Source organism: Balaenoptera physalus (genome assembly GCF_965194825.1).
Source record: "Balaenoptera physalus genome assembly, chromosome: 3".
Lineage (NCBI taxonomy): Eukaryota > Metazoa > Chordata > Mammalia > Artiodactyla > Balaenopteridae > Balaenoptera > Balaenoptera physalus.
Genome location: NC_138890.1, coordinates 101,080,606 through 101,101,467, shown reverse-complemented (window position 1 = coordinate 101,101,467; position 20,862 = coordinate 101,080,606). Strand labels below are relative to the sequence as shown.

Genomic DNA, 20,862 nt, shown 5'->3' with positions numbered 1-20,862 from the left:
AAGCCCCAACACAGCCAAAAATAAAATAAATAAAATTAATTTAAAGAGGATCTGAGAAGAACTCCTATTTCCAATGAGTTCAGTTCATCAATTACTGACTACCTGCTATGTGCCCCACACTGTGCACACACATGAAGCAATCCATATAATCAAGAAATATGAAGTCTAATTGAGGAAAGAAAACTTAGGAGCAGATGATGAAGATGGTGAAATGGAGAAATAACTATGTGCCAGAGATTGTGCTAATTCATTATTTAATTTAGGACTGGTTTAAGTAAGATGGAGTAAATGTTATTGTAAGAGATATATATAAAATGCTATGAGGCAGAGAGAAGAGAATATGTTATTACCTTGCACCCCAAAGATTATTCAAAAGATTACTTTGCACCCCAAAAGATTATTATTACCTTGCACCCCAAAGATTATATCAAGTAGTCAAATTTGAGGTAAAAGAGACCTGTGAGATATAGGAGGATCTACAACTGACATTTCTCTTTTCTCAAGCAAATCCATTTTCCCAAATAGGTCACTCATAAATTAATCCTAATTTATTTAGAAGATTAATAGGAATTAAGGGACAGGTTATTCACTGGAAAAAAATGCTTCCTTGGGAAGCTAATTCCTTTTTACGATCAGTAATCCAATTACATAATGACATTTTCTCCATTCATCAAAGTTAAAAAAAAAAAAAAAAAGCCAGCAGTTCTTAGGAATCATAACAAATGGCAAATCTTCCTGTATCTGATTATTCATAATTTGTAATACTGAAGTTAAAAATAAGCTCTTATTCCTTAAAGAAATTCCATGGTAAATACCTCTATAAACAAAACATCCATATTTACCACTTTTGTAAATACAATGTTCATATTATGTTTCTTTCAGTGTAGGTAGTATCTAGAGCATTTTAAAAAGTATAGAATATGAGAGTGCTTAATATTCTTCACTCAGGAGGAAGAAAGGACTCGAGCTAGAAATAGAGAAAGGTGGCCAGCAGCATCACATATTTCCTCTGCAAAGATTAAGGGTATCCCACTTCCTTGAAGCTATCAGCTTTACATTTCAGTCTTCTATCACTGTAACCCTCTAGGACTTACAAACTCAAATGTGTTTGCAATTTATCACTTGGGGGTGACAGTAAAATGAATCTGGAAAAGAGAAAATAAGACTGCCATTTAAGAATTAACCTTTGAAATAAAACTACAGTAGGTCAGAGCACATAGATAAATAAAGGCAAGTTTAATTGTCAGAATGATACAAAATCAAACGCCTGAAGGCGTGTGCATTACCAGTAGGTAATGCATCAATGTCGTGGACCTGGTGGGGACCTGTGTGAATGCACCAAAGGGCAGTACTCCAGCCTCATCTACAGGGGACAGTCTGTACTCAGCTCCAGAGAGTTGACCCCATGTGGGAAGGGCCCAGGAAGGCTAGATCTCTGGATTTTTCAAATATTTTTTCCAATTTTTCTGGTTATGTGAATACTCCTGCTTTTTAAATCTTAGCCTCTATATAGTATGAGACAAACTAAAGCTTCTGAAGGTCAGATGTGCCCATGGAGCAGCCAGTCTTGGATCCTCAGACATGACAATAATCTATTAAACATACTGATTCTGCCAGTAGAAAGACATGGTCCAGACAAGGGAATAGGTGCAAAGCAATCTCAGAAGCAAGCATAGGCCATGGCCATTCAAATGCTGGGCGAGGGTGCTCTGGGCTGGTGGCATGTCCCTTATTATTATAAATCTGCGTCTAATTCCATCAAACCCATCAGTCTGAGAACGAACTGTCTTCTGACTCCATGCTCACCAAACTACTTTCTGATTAGAATTTGGTACCCTGTTTACATGACTTTAGGGAGAACTTGCTGGAAATTTGAGGAACTTAAGGAGCGGGCTTCCCTGGTGGCGCAGTGGTTGAGAATCTGCCTGCCAATGCAGGGGACACGGGTTCGAGCCCTGGTCTGGGAAGATCCCACATGCCGCGGAGCAACTAGGCCCGTGAGCCACAACTACTGAGCCTGCGCGTCTGGAGCCTGTGCTCCGCAACAAGAGAGGCCACGACAGTGAGAGGCCCACGCACCGCGATGAAGAGTGGCCCCCGCTTGCCGCAACTAGAGAAAGCCCTCACACAGAAACGAAGACCCAACACAGCCAAAAATAAATAAATAAATAAATAAAGCCAGAAATCCTCTAAAAAAAAGGAGCAACTCAGCAGCTATGTCTCCCATTATAAATTAATAAGTTGGCAGCCTGGTTAGTAGTGGCCTGCCTACAGGCACAAAAAGGGCTGGGTGGGAACACGAGCCACCAGACCCCAGCAGTTTCACTTGTCATTGTAAATGGAAACATTGGCATTCTGATCCTGTACATTAGTCATATGAGCTTTGTTAATATGAGCCCAGCTCTGGGGGACAAATGGGCTCTGGAACTGCTGACGAGTGTGGTTTCTGGGCCCACAGGGCTTTGTGCCAGACTATGGACAGTGGCAAATGCCCTAACACAAGTCCACCCTGCAAGCCCTCCTGGGAGCTTAAGTAATTTATCTTACAACCTCATTTACCCTCACTCTGTCCCCATGGCCATACCTTTCAAAGGATTCCTATCTGATTCTATGAAGGTCCAGAAGTGACCTAGAAGTGTGAAGTGAAGAATCAAAGAGAAAACCCAATGAACATGGACAGAATGCCCACAGAAATGAAAATACATATCTGCAATCATCAGCGCTAGGAAGCAGATATCGTGCTATGTGCTTGCTAAAGACCATCCCATGTAATCCTCAGAAACTCTGTGAAGCTAGTAGTACTTTTGGCAATTATTTTACAAAGGAGGAAATGGAGGCTTAAGGAGGTTAAGTAACCTGACCACATTTACACAGCTAACGAGTACTAGAGTTGGGATTAGAATCCACACCTTTAAACACTGTGCTCTTGTTGTCTGTATACTTTATTTCACTTCACTGTTTTTAACACCAAACATGCACTGTGTACTTATTATATGCCAGGCACCGTTCTAAGTACTTTAGCAGTATTAACTAATTTCTTCCTCATGATAACCTTATGAAGTGGGCACTAAAATATCCTTATTCTGATAAGGAAACTGAGGCAAAGAGAAGTTAAGTAACTTGCTCAAGATTATACAGCCTGTAAGTGGCATAACCAGGATTCAAACATAGGCAGTCTGTCTCCAAAGTCTACGCTTTCAGTCTTGTGCTACTCTTACAATGTTTCCTTGGAAGAAATGATGAAGATTCAAATTTCAAATGTTAATTTCTATACTATTGTAAGTGCAATTTTTCAGGAGGATAGATAGAAACACAAGGGGAAAAATTTATGCCATATCATTTCTCTTTATTATACACCAATTAGAAAAACTGCAATTCTTCTATATTTGAGAATTATGAAGCAAGTAACCACCATAAAATACTACAGGCCTAGATACAATTATTCTTAGGAGATATATCCAAGGAGGGTGACAAATTTAATTCTATACTTTTTTTCCTCACTATTGCAGAGGAAATTAAAGGAATACTTTTTATTTCTGCATTTATAAATTCTGGGAAGTAAAGACTGGAATACTTTTGAGAAATCTAAGATGAATCAAATATTCCAGAGTTTAGTTTAAAGGTCATTTTCTCTTAGAAAATGAGGAAGCTTAATTTCAGAATAAAAGTGCATTGAACATAAAGAAATTGATATGTATACATCCGACTTTAAACCACACTTTCTCTTAAACTGAAAATGGAACTTTCAGATCCATAAATTGCCAACTTTTATTAAAAATAATAATTTGGAATAGATTTGGTAAAAAATAATACCTTCTGACTCATGTAGTAAATGTGAAGGAAACTTTTCTATTTAAATAGTGAGAAAAGGACTTCATTGGTTGCTATACCACTTAAACAATCCAATTTAGACCCTCTCAGACAGGGTCTACAAAGTTAACTCAATCCTGAATTCAGAAGATCTGTTTAAGTGTGGGATATGTTGCATTCCCCTACCGTCTCTGGTGTTTGATTAAGTTTATAAACTCTTTCCAGAAACTGTCATCTTGGGAGATACAGCATGCTTCTGAACCAGCTCATAAACTGGCACTCAACAAAAAGAGACAATACCTATAATGCTTTCTTTCTTTCAGTTCTCTCTTCTCTGAAACAGTCCAACCATCTTTGCTTACACAATTCATGTAGTCTGGTCATCAAAACATAGCTTACTCCCCTAGCAGTACTACTTCCCTAGTTTTATACCTGAGAATTCTCAACACAGCCCACACTCAGGCCCCTCTCCTGGGGCCCCTTCATATTTCTCTTCTCATTCTCTTACTACTTCCATTCTTCCTTGCATTGTCTCCATTTCATAAAACCATTTTAGGAATTTTAAAGTCATTTTTGAGGCAATATTCCATGGTTGTTAAAAGAGTAGGTTTTAAAAATCTGACTACTTTATCAGGGCAGCACCAGTCTTGGAACTCCCCGGCCTCCACAGCCAGCCACCTGGCGACCCAGCCCTTCCCATCAGCAGGTCAGCAACAGCCCCAAGACCACCCCCCAGGGCTGTGGAGCCAGATGCACTGGGATTTGGCCCTGCCCACCAGCAGGTCAGCAGCCACTGCATAAGGCAGTCCTAGCAGCCAACCAGGCTGGGGGCCAGCCCTGCCTACCAGCACACTACAGCAGTCAGCCCTGACACGACAGAAAGGCCCACATAGCCCACATGGGTGGTACCCCTAAAGCATATAGATCTGGTGACCAGAGGGGAATGTGCAACTGGACCCCACAGGACATCTCCTACATAAGGCCACTTCTCCAAGATGAGGAAATGTAAATGACCTACCTAATACATAGAGACAAGGCAGAGGATAAAGCAGAGAATCAGGCAAAATGGAGACAGAGCAATATGTTCCAAATGAAGTACCAAGACAAAACCTCAGGAAAAAAAAAACAACAAAACAAAACAAGATGGAGGTAAGCCACCTGTTTTATAAAGAGTTCCAGGTAATGATCAAAAATATTCTCAACAAAGAGAATATTTCAAGAGAAGAGATGAACACAGTGAGAAGTTTAACAAAAAGTTAGAAAATATAAAGAAGATCCAAACAGAGCTGAAGAATACAATAACTTAAATAAAAAATACACTAGAAAGAATCAACAGTAGATTAGATGATAGAAAGGAATGGATCAGTGAACTGGAAGACTGAGTAGTGAAAATCATCCAAGCTGAACAGAAAAAAAAAGTTTTTTTTTAATGAGGATAGTTTGCAAGACCACTGGGACAACATAAAGTGTACAAGATTTGCATTATACTCCCAGAAGGAGTAGAGAGAGAGAAAGGAGCAGAGAACTTTTTTTTTTAAACGTCTTTATTGGAGTATAATTGCTTTACAATGGTGTGTTAGTTTCTGCTTTATAACAAAGTGAATCAGCTATACATACAGAGAACTTACTGAATAATAGCTGAAAACCTCCCTAACTGGGGAAAGGAAACAGACATCTAGGAAGCACACAGAGTCCCAAACAAGATGAACCCAAGGAAGTTCACACCAAAACACGTTATAATTTAAATGGCAAAAATTAAAGATAAAGAGAGAATCTTAAAAACAGGAAAAGGAAAGCAACTAGTTATGTACAAGAGAATTTCCATAAGACAATCAACTGACTTTTTAGCAGAAACTTTGCAGGCCAGAAGGAAGTGGCACAATATGTCAAAGTGATGAAAGGAAAAAAATCTACAACTAAGAATACACCACCTGGCAAGGTTATCATTCAGATTTGAAGGAGAGATAAAGCGTTTTATAGATAAGCAAAAGCTAAAAGAGTTCAGCACTGCGAAATCAGGTATACAAGAAATGTTCAGGGGACTTCTCTAAGGAGAAAAGAAAACATCACAACTAGAAATATAAAAATTACAAAAGGAAAAATCTCATTGGTAAAGGCAAACATGCAGTAAAGGTAGTTGATCAACTGGTTAAAAGACAAAAATAGTAAAGTCATCCATATCCACAATAAGTAGTTAAGGAATACACAAAACAAAGAGATGTAAAACATGATGTCAAAAACATTAAATATGGGGGTGATGAGTAAAAATACAGATTGTTAGAATGTGTTTGAACTTAAGAGAGCATCAACTTAAAATAATCGCTTATATATAGAGGTGTTATATATGAACTTAATGGTAACCACAACCTAAAAATCTAGAATAGATACACACAAAAAAGAGAAAGGAATCCAAACATAACACTAAAGATGATTATTAAATCACAAGTGAAGAGAGCAAAAGAAGAACAAAGGAATAAAAAAGAACTACAGAACACCCAGAATACAATTAATAAAATGGCAACAAGTACATACCTATCAATAATTAATTTAAATGTAAGTAGACTGAATGCTCCATTCAAAAGACATAAAGTGGCTGAATGGGTAGAAATCCAAGACCCATATATATGCTGCTTACAAGAGACTCACTTCCAATTTAAAGACACATAGATTGAAAGTGAGGAGATGGAAAAGTGTCTTCCATGTAAATGGAAATGAAAGGAAATCTGGGGTATTAATACCAATATCAGACAAAACAGACTTTAAAACAAACACTGTAACAAGAAACAAAGAAGGACATTACATAATGATCAACGGACCAATCCAAGAAGAAGATATAACAACTGTAAATATATATGCACCCAACATAGGAGCACCTAAATACATAAAGTAAATATTAAACAGACATAAAGGAAGAAACTGACAATAACACAATAATAGTAGGGGTCTTTAACACCTCACTTGTATCAATGGACAGACCATCCAGACAGAATATCAACCAGGAAACACTGACCTTAAACAACATATTAGATCAGATGGACTTAATAAATATATATTTATATTTCATGCAAAGGCAGCAGAATACACACTCTTTTCAAATGCACATGGAAAATTCTCTAGGATAGATCACATGCTAGGACATGAAATAAGTCTCAATAATTTAAGAAGACTGAAATCATATCAAGCATCTTTTACAACCACAGCTATGAGGCTAGAAACCAACTACGAGAAAAAAACTACAAATAACACAAACAACTGAAGGCTAACCAATATGCTATTAAATAACCAATGGGTCGTGGAATAAATCAAAGAGGAAATAAAAAAATATCTGGAGACAAATGAAAATAAAAACACAATGGTCCAAAATATATGGGATGTAGCAAGAGCAGTTCTAAGAGGGAAGTTTACAGTGATACAAGCCTACCTCAGGAAAAAAGAAAAATGTTAAATAAACAATCTAACCTTACACCTAAAGAAACTAGAAAAAAGAAGAACAAAAGCCAAAGCTAGTAGAAGGAAAGAACTCATAAAGAACTAAATAAAATAGAGATCTTTTTAAAAAAAAAAAAGATCAATGAAACTAAGAGTTGGTTCTTTGAAAAGATAAGCAAAATTGTTATATCTTAAGCCAGATTCATCCAGAAAAAAAGAGAGAGGACCCCAATAAATAAAATCAGAAATGAAAGAAGAAAAGTTACAACCAACCACAGAAATAGAGGGATCATAAGAGATTACTATGAACGATTACCCACCAACACAGTGGACAATATAGAAGAAATGGATAAATTCCTAGAAACGTACACTCTGCCAAGAGTGTACTGAATCAGAAAGAAAGTGGAAATACGAAGAGATTAATCTCTTCGTATTTCCAGTCATGAAACTGAATCAGTAAAAAAAAGAACTCCCAACAAAAAGAATCCAGGACCAGATGAATTCACAGGTGAGTTTTACCAAACATTTTTTAAAAAGTTAACACCTAGCCTTCTCAAACTATTGCAAAAAATTGAAGAGGAAAGACTACTTCTATAAGGCCAGCATTACCTCATTCTACAAGGCCAGCATTACTCAGATACCAAAACCAGACAAACATACCACACACATACACACAAAAAAAGAGCTGGAAAATACAATTCCCAGCAGAAGGACTATGCATTAATGAAGAAACTGGCAGCATGAGCCTGGCTAAATTTCTTAATTGCTATGTGCCAGTGATTGCTATGTGCCTCTTGCTTTCCCCTCTTTGGGTGTGTCTACAGCACTTTACCTATGCCTGTCCTGCCACTGAAAGTTGGGTGTTGTGAGGAATGGGGGAAATGGGGAAATGTTGGTCAAAGTGTACAAAGTTTCATTTATACACGATGAATAAGCTCTGGGAATCTAGTGTACAGCATGGTGACTATAGTTAATAATACTATATTGTATACTTGAAATTTGCTAAAAGAGTACATCTTAAATGTTTTCACCACACATGAAAGAAATAACTATGTGAGGCAATTGATACGTTAATTAGTTTGATTGTGATATCACTTTACAATGTATACATATATAAAACATCATATTGTACACCATTAAATACATATAATTTCTACTTGTCAATTATACATCACTAAAGCTAAAAAAGAAAAGAAAAAAGTTGGGCATGGTGGGGCAGATAACTTGTCTCTTATGTTCACAGTTCCTCAGATTTAAGAGCTGTGCTTAAAGAACTACACTGAAGGAGTCTAATCTTCACCAGGACCTTAAATGATAAAAAAACTAGTGGATGTTTAGAGTTGAGGGTCGTGGGGGAGAAGATGAGTACATTTGGATGTGAGCTGTAGCTGCATGGTAGATTATGGAAGACTGTATTTTCTAAAGAGGCACAAAAAAATCTCTCCCGTTGCACATGCTCTTCTCGCAATGGAACTGACACTCCTCCCATCAAGAGATGATAAGAGATTTCTTGACCTTAAGCAGGATTGTGACTACAGCAGAAGTGATGCTATATGACTTCTGAGGGTAGGTCATAAAAGCTGGTACACAGTCCATCTGGTTCTCTCGTGGGCTTGCTCTCAGAACCCAGTCACCATACCACAGGAAGGCCAAGTACCCCAGGCAGAGGCCCATATGGAGAAATGCTAGGCCTATAGCCTCAGCTGAGCTCCCTGCCAATGGCCAGCACCAACTTTCCAGGTGTTTGCATAAACCGTCTTGAAAGTGGATCCTCTAGCCCCCAGCTGAGTGATACTGCATGGAGCAGAGACAATCTGCTCTTACCAAGCCCTGCTCAAATTACATGTCGATGAACAAAATAAATGGTTGATGCTGTCTTAAACCACTAAGTTTTGGGATAGTGTGTTATGCAGCAAAGTACAACTGGAGTACCCTCTGTTTTCCCTGCTTGCTGTCTTCTATTTCTCCTCATTCCACATAAATTTTCTAGAAGATAAAGCTGATCAAGTTATGTCCCAGACCTTTCTCTTTTTTCCCATTTGGATCTCTGCCACTAAACTGTAATCACCTCAAGATCATGAATGATTTCTTAACTTTATAGAAACATTAAACATTTACTGAATAAATCAATTATCAAAATATTTTGTTCCTGGATCTTTAATAGGATCTATAATGGAGTCCTGACTGATAACATGCAAATTACACAAAATTGAATTACCAAATTAATAATACTGATATCACTTTAATGAATCGAAGGAAAAAATTTAAAGAATTAATCCACTTTCAAATGTTAAAATAGTTTGTACATATAAACTGAGAGACATCCCTGATGAAAATAACTTGTGACTAAGAAAATATGAAATTTAATGAAAATCACTAACATTTCTTCATAAGCAGATCATGCACTGTTTTGCCTAAACCTTAATAATCTGATTTTGGTAAGTACTGAACTATAAATACAAACATAGTTCTGCTTTATCACATAATGTATGGAATTATAAGCAATTCTCAAAGTCTTAAGCATAACATTTGGTATTACCATTTCTGAGAATTTCTAAATTTTCTGTTAACACTATATACTGTATATATTTTTTCTAAATATTCCTTTATTCTTTCTGTAATATACAACCACTCTCAAATTACCTCTGTAAAAAAATTCTTGGTATGTGAGCTTTTTTTTTTTCTTTGCCTCTTACTGATCAGTTCTTCCCAAGGCAGACTACTTTCCTTTTATTATCTATGTTAGATTTTTATACATTTCCTCCAAGAAGTTTAAGATGTTTGGCATACAGAGGTGTTTTTGTTTTTGTTTGTTTGTTTTAATGAACATCTTCCAAGCATTGCAATAGCAAAGAACAACAAAATTAGGAGGAAAAGATCACAGAGCAAGGGACAGAGTAACAAGGTCAGAAGTGAAGCAGAGGTGGTTTATTTGCAGAGCAGTGAGAACTCAGGGAATTGTGAAAATAACTGCGTCCAACCCACTTTCAACTTTATAGTGCTACCCCTGGGAAAAGAAGGTGTCCTGATCTCACATCTTTACTTTGCTTCTGCCAGTCTCATATTTGTGTCAAGATAACTGATTAGAAATTGAGGTGTCATCCCTGCTCTTTGTACCTTATGCTGGATTTGGGCAAGGATTTGGGCAGCCTGAAGTCAGTGACTCTACTTGACTTTCCCTATATTTAAACTCATTGAAGAAATGAATTGATATACCACGTTAGTGGGGTGGTGGGGGAGTGGTGACTGGGTTTGAAATAAGGGGAGGCACAGAGTGCTATGGGTTCCCTGCCCTGAAGGTTGACAAGACCTCCAAGGGGAAGACTGTGACACTTACAGAAGTGAGGGCCTCAGACACTCTGAACGGGGACTAAGAGTTAGAACTAAGCTGACTTAAGGACAGTGAAGACATACGGACAAGGACACGTTTAAAAATGCCACATCTTCAGCTAAACAAAACTAGAAGAGCACATGCCAGTGTTCCATCTGTGCCACACAAGAGTATTCAATATTTCCATTGTGGATATTGTGACTTCTTGAGAGAAATTTTTGATAGGATGAAAAAAAGCAAAATATTTCAACAGCTTCTTTAAGAGGGAACTGATGACCCCATTATAGCTGGTGGACAAAACACCAAAGAACTTTTTCATTCTCAAGCAGGCTAAATGGAGACTCTTAAATGCTTATTCAGCTGGATACAGCTATACATTTACAAAAGGAATAAACCTCTTACAACCAGCATAGCTTCGTTGGTAACAACAGAGAAACTTCCAAGAGGAGTCATTACAGGCTACTCAGCTTCTGCCTTGCTGAGAGCCTTAGAAGCAGAGAATGAAAAGGAGGAAAGACACAGAGTGCATGTGAAGCAAGAAAGAAAAGTGAGAAGGGGAAAAGCAAAGAGTTGTTTCAAAATTTCCTTGAGAAAATGTGTCTGCTTTAAGAGTTTCCATAAAAGGAAGAAGCTCTCATTCTTGCAGCATGCTAAAGCACAAAAGCTTTTAGCATCTTTCGGAGCTACATGAAATAAATGGGAGTAGAACTTCAGGAACAAAAGCTAAATACCATAAAAGGCCTGAAATACCTTTTCTTATAAAGGGCAGGATTTTAATTGTAAAGTCTTTTCATGAATATTAAATGGGGAGAAAGAGAAAGAATCAGCTGAATTTTCAAAATAGCTCTCAACCCATCAATGAATATATCAGTCAAAAATATATATTATATACGATACTGTTCTAAGTGGCTCTACTGGGAGCCCTTGCTAACAATTTTGTGTGATTCCATCATGTTTTGGTTTTTTCATAGTGTTTTAATGCACTATGCATTATAATTGATCAAACACATATATGTAACAGGACTTAAGGGCTTATTCTTTTCAATATTTTTCCCTGATTACAGTGGTAATCAATGTTTATTTTTACATATTAGGAAAATTCTGAAAAATATAGATTAAAAATTGCCTATAATACCAACTCTCACGAATAACTAATGTTAACATATTTATGTCCTTAACAAATATTTATTGAGCACCTCCTTTGTGCCAGTCCTGTCTTAGAATACAGCAGAATTTCCATACTTGTGAGAAGAGACAGAAAATGAACCTATAAACAAATAAATAATATTAAATACTAAAAAGTATGAAGAAAATAATACAGGCTAATGTGATAGTGGGTGACTGACAGGTAGGAGAGGGCAGAGCTTGAGGTGGCCGAGAAGCGTTGGTCACTTCGAAAAGGTAACCCTTGAGCAGAAAGCTAACTGATGAGAAGGAAGCAGATGTGGCAAGACCCAGCAGAAGACTGCAGAACATAGACCAATACAAGCAAAATCCTATTTTTGCCTGTTTTTAAATGTAGGGGGTGGGGAGGGGACTCAGATATGGCAGGGATGTTGGAATTACCAGACCAAGAATTTAAAACAATATGATTGATATGCTATGGGATCTAATGGGAAAAGTAGACAACATGAAGAACAGATGGGTAATGTAAGCAAAGAGATAGAAATTCTAAAAAAGAAAAAAACAGAAATGCCAGAGATCAAAAACACTGTGACAGAAATGAAAGCCTTTGATGTACTCATTAGTAGACTGGACAAGGCTGAAGAAAGAATCTCTGAGCTTGAGGCTATGTCAACAGAAACTCCAAAACTGAAAAGCAAAGAGAGAAAAAGATTGAAAAAAAGTAGAACAGAATATCCAAGAACTGTGGGACAACTACAAAGTATACCCACATGTAATGTAATTGGAATACCAGAAGGAGAAGAGAAAAAGGAACAGAAGAAATATTTGAAGCAATAATGACTGAGAATTTCCCCCAAATTAATGTCAGACACCAAACCACAGATCCAGGAAGCTCAGACAGCACCTAACAAGAGAAATGGTGAAAAAACAGAAGGAATGAGAGAATTAGAATTCTTTAAAAGAATAATAATAAAAAGTCCATATCTGATATATTTGTTTTAAAAAGTTCTATATCCTGAAACAAAACCCTCTTATTTCAAAATGGATAGCTTTTCCTGTCAAGGTGCAAAATAGCATATACAAGGAAAAAAAACATCTTACTTCTTTTTGGTTCAATCAGGGAAAGAGCAATATACGTGACACATACAAAGTCCACTCTTAATCAAAGTAACAATTTTCCTGTATTTATGTTTTGTGGTCAGTACAGCAAAGCAATGGGGGTTCTGAGCCAGAACCAGGGATGTGAGTGATTCACTGCTGCCCCTATGAAGAGTGCAGTCCATCTATCAGGTTGATCCTGACTATGGGTGGCAGGCAGTGTGTGTGCCCAGGGCAGGGTGCAGTGGAGGCAGAAGTCCCCCCCGCAGAGAGAAAATCAGATTCAATCTGTAGAGTCAGATTGAAGCTGCAGCAGGAGGTGATCCCATTCTTCCTGCAGTTCCCAGGTTTCCTACGGGAAATGCCTTCTGCTGCATGGGTATCAATGGAGAGGATGAAAATGGAGAACGTTGAGTTTACATGAACGGGCTAAAGAGTTAATTAAACCAAGGAACCCCCATCAAAGACTAAGTAAACGCCTTCAATAGTTTCTAATTTCAGGTGACTGGTAGATAGCTGTTCTTTGTGACCTCACAAATAGTACAGTATTTCATCCACTAGATCATGGCTTTTAGGACAGGGACAGTGTTGTGTTTTTTTTTTCCTTTTCTCACAACATGTAGTCAACTGCTAACATGGTCACAATTTTTTACTTCTCCTTGTATTCACATAGGAGGCAATGTAACTTTGCAGCTCCTCCTGTTAAGAGGTAGAATTTACTTTCTCTACTTTTGAATGGAGACTAGCCTTGTGACTTGCTTTGAACGACAGGACGCATCAGAAGTCATGCTGTGTTAGTTCCAAGCATAGGCCTCAAGAGGCCTTTCACACTCTTGCAAACTTGCATGTGTGAACAAGCCCAGGCTGGCTGGCTGAGGGATGAGACCACCTGAACCAGAGACAGGCAGCTGAGGCCATTCTAGCCTAGCCAGCCTCAGCTGACCCAAAAGCTACCTGCACATGCATAAGTAAGCCAAGTCAACACCAGAATGAAAGCCCAGCTCAGCCCAGCTCAGTGCAGCCAAAACGACACCTTACAGAACTATATACAAAATAAATGGCTGCTGTATTAATCCACAAAGTTTACAGGTGGTTATTCATGCAGCAAAAGCTAATACTATACTTAGTAACAACCACAGTATCAGGCATTTAGAAAGCACACATCACAAGATGGATAAATATGCTGTTGAATAAATTAATTCATCTAACGTAATGCCCATGGTGGGCCAGTGCTGTGCTAAGTATGAGGATACAGAGAGAACACACATGGTCTCCGTCATCAAGGAGCTTTCAGGCAAGTAGAAGAGACAATTCAATGGTATTTATACAAGGTATTGTCGCAATCCGTGATAGTAGTACATTCAGGAAAATGTGGGAGATGCCCAGGACCCAGATTAGGAGTAGGGGTCAGAGGAAGCTCCTTGAGGAGGTGATTCATTAGCTGAGTGATAAGAAAATGAGCACAAGTGGCTAGATGAAGTAGTGGAGGTTGTGCAGGTATGTGTATACTATACAAATGGAGAGAAAAGTGTGGAAAGCTACAAACTAAACTGCTCAGGAAAATGGGACTGGAGTATGAGAGGTGAAGATGATTAATTTTTAGTGTTGCTCTGTTACCAGCTATGGGGATCTCAGAAAATTACCTCAGCTAAGTATTTTCTCATCAGCAAATTAGGATATGAACTGTACTTGGCACACAGAGTTGTTCTGAGCAATACATAAAATAATCTATGTATCTGTTAATCCCAAATTTCTAATTTATCCCTCCTCCCCTCCTTCTTCCTTTGGTAACCATAAATTTGTTATCTACCTCTGTGAGTCTGTTTCTGTTTTGTGAAAAAGTTCATTTGTATCATTTTTTAAGATTCCACATATGCATGACATTATATGATACCTGTTTCTCTTACTTCCCTTAGTATAATATCTAGGTACACACTACTATATATAAAATAGATAAACAACAAGGACCTATTGTGTAGCACAGGGAACTACATTCAATATCTGGTAATAACCTATAATGGAAAAGAATCTGAAATAAAAAATATATATATATTTATATATATAAAACTGTATCACTTTGCTGTACACCTGAAACTAACAACATTGCAAATCAACTATACTTCAATTAAAAAAATAATAAACTATGTAAAGTGCTAGCGTAGTACCAGTATGTAATATATATCAATACTTAAAGGCTGTCTATTATTATTGTTTTTATTTTCTTGTTACCATAAGCACATATTTCTTTGAACTTAAAAGTATTTCAACAAAGTATAAAACAAATCCTAACTAAAGACATCACTGAACACTACAAATTATATGTAAATCTTGGAAAGAAGCAAATTTTTTACCTGAATTTTTATATTCTGTGTTTCTGTAATAAGTCCAAATTAATAAAAGTGGAGAAAAGGTTTTCCAGGCAGAAGGAACAGCAAGTATAAAATAGAGCAGTGTGAAAACTATTTGGCACATATGTGGGATGGCAAAAGCCAAATGTAACCAAAATATAATGTGCCAGGGACAGGGTTCTGATGATAGATGAGGCAGAGAAAATAGCAAGAGCCAGGTCATGATGGACCTCATATATAAAGCAGAGTTTAGAGTTTACTCCAAAGGCAATGGGGAGCCATTTCTACTTCTTATTAGGAATTAACATGGGGGGCAGACTTCTGAGAAAACGATCAAAAGATACACTTTCTGTTTAAGTAGGGGTGAGATGACAGCATTTCATTCATTGAGCTTTATTCAACAACAATTTCTGAGTGTCTTCCATAGATCAGTACTTCTCCAACATAGGTGATGACAAGTAATAAGATCCAGGTCCTGCTCTCAGAGGACTTCCAGACTAGTAGGTCAGACAGCCTTGGAAGCAAATTGCTACAATTCAATATGTTATGTTGTAATACGAAAACGGATCAATTTCTATGAGTATAATGGGTTGGAAGTACTAATTCTGGGGGGTGGGGATGGGCAGGGATGTTAAGGACAAAGATTTGAATGGTGCATTGAATGAAATCTGACCTCAGCCCTGTCCATTTCTGTGATCTCCAACTTCTCTACAGACCACTCCTTCCCATAATCCTCTCCATCATATCAGAGTACTATTTCTGTTTCTCCATCTACTGCCTATGATTGCCAAAGTGACTGCCTTAGGCACCAATTATAAAAGGAATAATACAATTATTTACATTATATAACCTGGGCCCAACAGAATTAAATCATAAACACTGTATATTTAGATTTACCTAATTCCCAAGTCCCAGAAGTAAAATTTTGAAACTTTTCCCCTTTTTTAATGAGACTCAAACTCATAATAGCTCTCTAAACTCAGTTAACCAACCACACAATTCAGCAAAAATCCAACTTCGAACCCCATGGCTCTCAATTTCGTTCAATGTCAGATCATACATTAAAAGCCGTATTATGATTTATCCCATAAAATGTGAATGTTTGGTAAAACAGAAAGCCACAGTAAAAACTTTTAAAAAGCAGAAGTCAACATGAAAAACTTTGAATAGCTTTTGTTATTATGTGGGTTACTATAGTCAGTTTAGTAAGAGCAACCTTACTGGCCACGTCTCCAATCCCGAGATATAAGCATCCGCCATAGATGGTGGCACACAGGGACCCTTCTTACCAGGGACCCTCACCTACGGATCCATATTTTCAAGTTTTATATTGTGTTCAGTTTCTGTTCATCTACACCACAATCTGTACGTTTATTACGTTGACTATTTTAATTTAGTTACTATACCAAAATCTACTACAAGAATAAGTGTGTACTAAAGAATAGATACTATGGTTTTTCTTATAAACACAAGGAAAACTTCTAAGTAGTTTTCAAATATCTGACTAGGTTGGGAAAGTTAAACCATCATCTTCAACATCTAGTAACCCTTCTTTGCTTTTGTAAAACTTCTGTCATCAAATGCACACTTAAATAGGCAGGATCATCGATGAGATTAATATAAAATAATGTTCTTTAGGATGACTGAAATCCTCTAAGCTCCTCCTTTACCATTATCTATTATGAAAAAATTTATTTGTACATATTCATGTGTGCCATTGAAAGATATTTCAAGTGGTAGTAAAAACATTTCTTTAAAATAGAACTGTAACAATCTATTCCAGTATGCTGTATATATTCTGTGTAGTTCTCATACTTAAGATACTCTCCATGAATGAAAGCTGCTTTAGCAGCCCTTGGCCAGTAATAAATTATAGAACTAGGATTCGAACTCAGCCACTCCAGCTCCAAGACTAAGCTCTTTTTTTTTAATTTAATTTTTATTGGAATATAGTTGATTTACAATGTTGTGTTAGTTTCAGGTGTACAGCAAAGTAAATCAGTTATACGTATACATATATCCACTCTTTTTTTTTAGATTCTTTTCCCATATAGGCCATTACAGAGTACTGAGTAGAGTTCCCTGTGCTATACCGTAGGTCCTTATTAGCTATCTATTTTATACATAGTGGTGTGATGTCAATCCCAATCTCCCAATTTATCCCTTCCCCCTGCCCCTTATCCCCTGGTAACCATAAGTTTGTTTTCTACATCTGTGACTCTACTTCTGTTTTGTAACTAAGTTCATTTATACCCTTTTTTTAGATTCCACATATAAGCGATATCATATGGTATTTGTCTTTCTGTGTCCAAGACTATGCTCTTAACCACCATGTTATATGCCTCACTACCACTGAAGTTGAGGTTAATATTCCTAACAACATAGGAAGTACTTAGTATGTGTTAGTTATTATTTTTATTGTTTCACTTGATTATATACATATGTATATACACACACACACATATGTGAAATATATACTTAAATGTGCATATATCTGTGATAGATTTATACATCTGTGGTATATAATATATATACATCTGTAGTAATTTTTAAAAATCAATGCTATGAATGAAAAAACTAATCAAAGGAGAAAGAGAATTACAATATTACAACTAAATTAAGAAATTAAAAGAAAGTAAAAGATATTGATATATGGCTGTATTTCTGCTATGTGTTTTCTTTGGTCTACTATAACCATTTATTTTGTTTTGATGAACAGATCTGACCCATGATGAGTGTAAAAATAGTACAGAAGTGATAGTACTGAATCAGATCTTCCACAAAGAAATAAAAGAAGAATATCATGCTAAATATTAAGATGAAAGTTTGTGGAGGCTCAAGTAACCTTCTAAGATATCTTCCAGGAAATAACAACAAAACAACAACAAAAATAATAAAGCTGACTATTAAGGAATGGTGAGAATCCCTTATTTCTTAGAAAGCAAACACAGCACTACACATTTAGCAATCATATCCTCAGGTGGGTCTTGATGCACCCATGTATGAATTTAAATAATACGAAGACTCACCATTTATATTTTATAGGAAAGGTTCTGTACAAAATAGAAGCTGCTTGCCTAGCATTTGAATTAATTTGCTAAAAGAAAATTTTTCCAAAGTTTAAGAACTTTAATTTGGACTTGAATATTTAGAAAATTAATCTTTAGATAACAGTATAAATAAAACAGTATTATTTGGTTATAACTGTATATTCCACCACAGTTAGTGAAAGCTTATTTATATTCAAGTAATAATTGATAGGAAATTCTTTAAAGATTAATCTTTTCCAATAAGTTTAAAAATATCCATAACATGAAATAAGAGTAGCATACTGATATATGAATTTACTCAACATCTCAGTATAATGAAAACAAGTTTATTTGAATATTCATTGAAATTTTATTATATTCTGCTAAAACCTTACTTTCCAATACTTTTATTACTACAATTTCTCCAGACAGTCACGAAATGACAATACAAGTCAAAGTCTGCAGGAATTACTATCTCAGGAGTAATAGAGGGCCCCAGACAACGGGCAAGTACATCTTGTATTTGCAAACCAAGGGGAGAAAGAAGACGGTTTACTGTTAGGGTTTAGAGTTTTTGATATGACTCTTAACTTCTCCTGACCTCATGAACATAAGACAGTACTTTAACTCAGGGTCAAGGTACTGTGTTAACTCAGAAATGGACTTTCTCAGGGAACTTGGGGTCATTATTAGGGCCTCGTTTGTCTATCTTGTCTTGGAGAGCTTCTGCCACCAGGATGGAGCCCTGGGAGCATGGCTTAGAGGAAAGTCCAGGAATTGTCCCTTAACAGAGTCACCACGAGCAGCAGCAGGAACGAATGTTAGACTAAACAGAACTTGGCCTAGGAGGCCCATTCCAGCATGATGCATCTTTAAGAGAAAAATAATTCAGTCCTCAATGGGCATAACACCCAGGGCAAAAATGATGGTTAAGCTTTTAATATTCTCACACTTAGGAGAGGAAATACATTTTTTCCCACCACATCTTACAAGATTAGAGGCCCAGAGACTCCACATGGAGTCTAAACCTCCATGTGGAGGTTTAAATCTTTTACTGAGTCCCTAAAATCACCAAGACTACCAGAAGCATATAGCTCATTGGAAGGAGATTAACCTAGTCAAATTTACAGTATATTTTGCATTCGCGATCTGTTGTCAACTGCTACCATTCTTTTTTTTTTAATAACATTTCCCTAAGGTGGTGATCATCTGCAGGGAGCTGACTGCAGGGGGGCTGTCCTTGACCCAGGTCTGGCCAGAATACACTGTTCCCCCTATGCAAACGGATGGTTTCAGGGATGGTGAGGCCACCGAAGTCAGACCACTGAGACTCAGAAGTCAGACCTGGGACTTGGGCTGCAGCTATCTACAGAGACACTTCTCTTCCTGAGAAGGCCAGCTGTCAAGGCAATGTAAGTCTGAAGCTGCTGGACGTCCCCTTTGCTTCCAAACGCAGGGAACCTGCCAACATAGAGGACAGCAGAGTCCTGCACAGAGACAGAAAGGGAGAAGCACAGTGTTCTGTTAACACTGGGGAGACCCTGGATCCTGGCAAGTCTGAAGCCCTGGACATCTCAGATACCTGAGCCAATAAATTCCTATTTTGTTCTTGCTGGTTTGAGCTGGCTTTTTTTTTTTTTAATCACTTGAAAACTAGAGAATCCTGACTTACTTGCCTGTATTTCTATTCACTTCAACAAACATTGATTGAGGACCTTCTGATGGCCAGGCCCTGTTCTAGGTGCTGGGGCTACAAAAATGAATTAAACATAGTTGCCGAACTCCTGGGAATTCTGTGCTTGGCAGTAAACCTAAGATTTAAAGGTTCCATATAGCTTATCAGGCCACATGCTGTTTTGAAAGCACAGACCACGAATATCTGTATTGACCCCATCTCACTGGACCAGAACAGTCATTTTGAAGGGCAAGGAAAGGGAATACCACCCAAGTGGTAAGCATGCTTTAAAAAACAAAATTGGCAGTACATTTTTACAGACTAATAATCAAAGAATAAAATTATACTTGAGAAGCTATTCTATGAGCAGCAGAATATTTATCATGTAGAAACAGTATTCTACAACACAAGAGTAAATACTTTATTCAAAGTTTACTGTACCAAAAATAACAATGCAGAAAAAACTCATACTAAATTTAGTTGAGTGTTAATTATGATAGAGATAAAACAAATGAACCCAGAGACAGCATGAAACATGGGTACGTAATAAGCTAGGAGTTCATTTAGAGAGTTCTGTATTTAAAGTAGTTTACTTTGATACCATTAATCAATACTCATTTTCAATCTAAAAATACATGAAGAGGGAGATTATGTTGCCAAGTCAACATCTACTTAGTTCATCCTATGAATCAGGTACTCTGGAGGACACGGCATTGAAATGATTCAGGGCATTTTCTTTTAATAAGTGAAGAGTAGCACTTCCCATAAGAATATAAAACTAGATGAGAACTTTAAGCTGAGTCAAGAAAAAGACCTTTCCCAAAGTTCTCATATTAGTATCATACACTATTTATAAATAACAGTAACATTTTATTACGAAAGTATTTTTAGTAGGTCATAATAAAAAGATAAAATAGAATTAGCATATAACTTTTACAGAAATAAATCTGGTAGGAATACAAAGGTTGTCATATACAGCAAACTTTAAGTAAAACTAAGAAGTAACTATGAAGTTTG

General features: G+C 36.9%; 1 protein-coding gene across 12 annotated transcripts in view; it reads right to left on the bottom strand.

The window, feature by feature from the left end:
- Positions 1–20,862, bottom strand: part of MCTP1 (multiple C2 and transmembrane domain containing 1) — a gene marked incomplete at its 3' end in the record, with an annotated part of 550,519 nt that overhangs the window by 369,503 nt on the left and 160,154 nt on the right. The window lies entirely within an intron of this gene.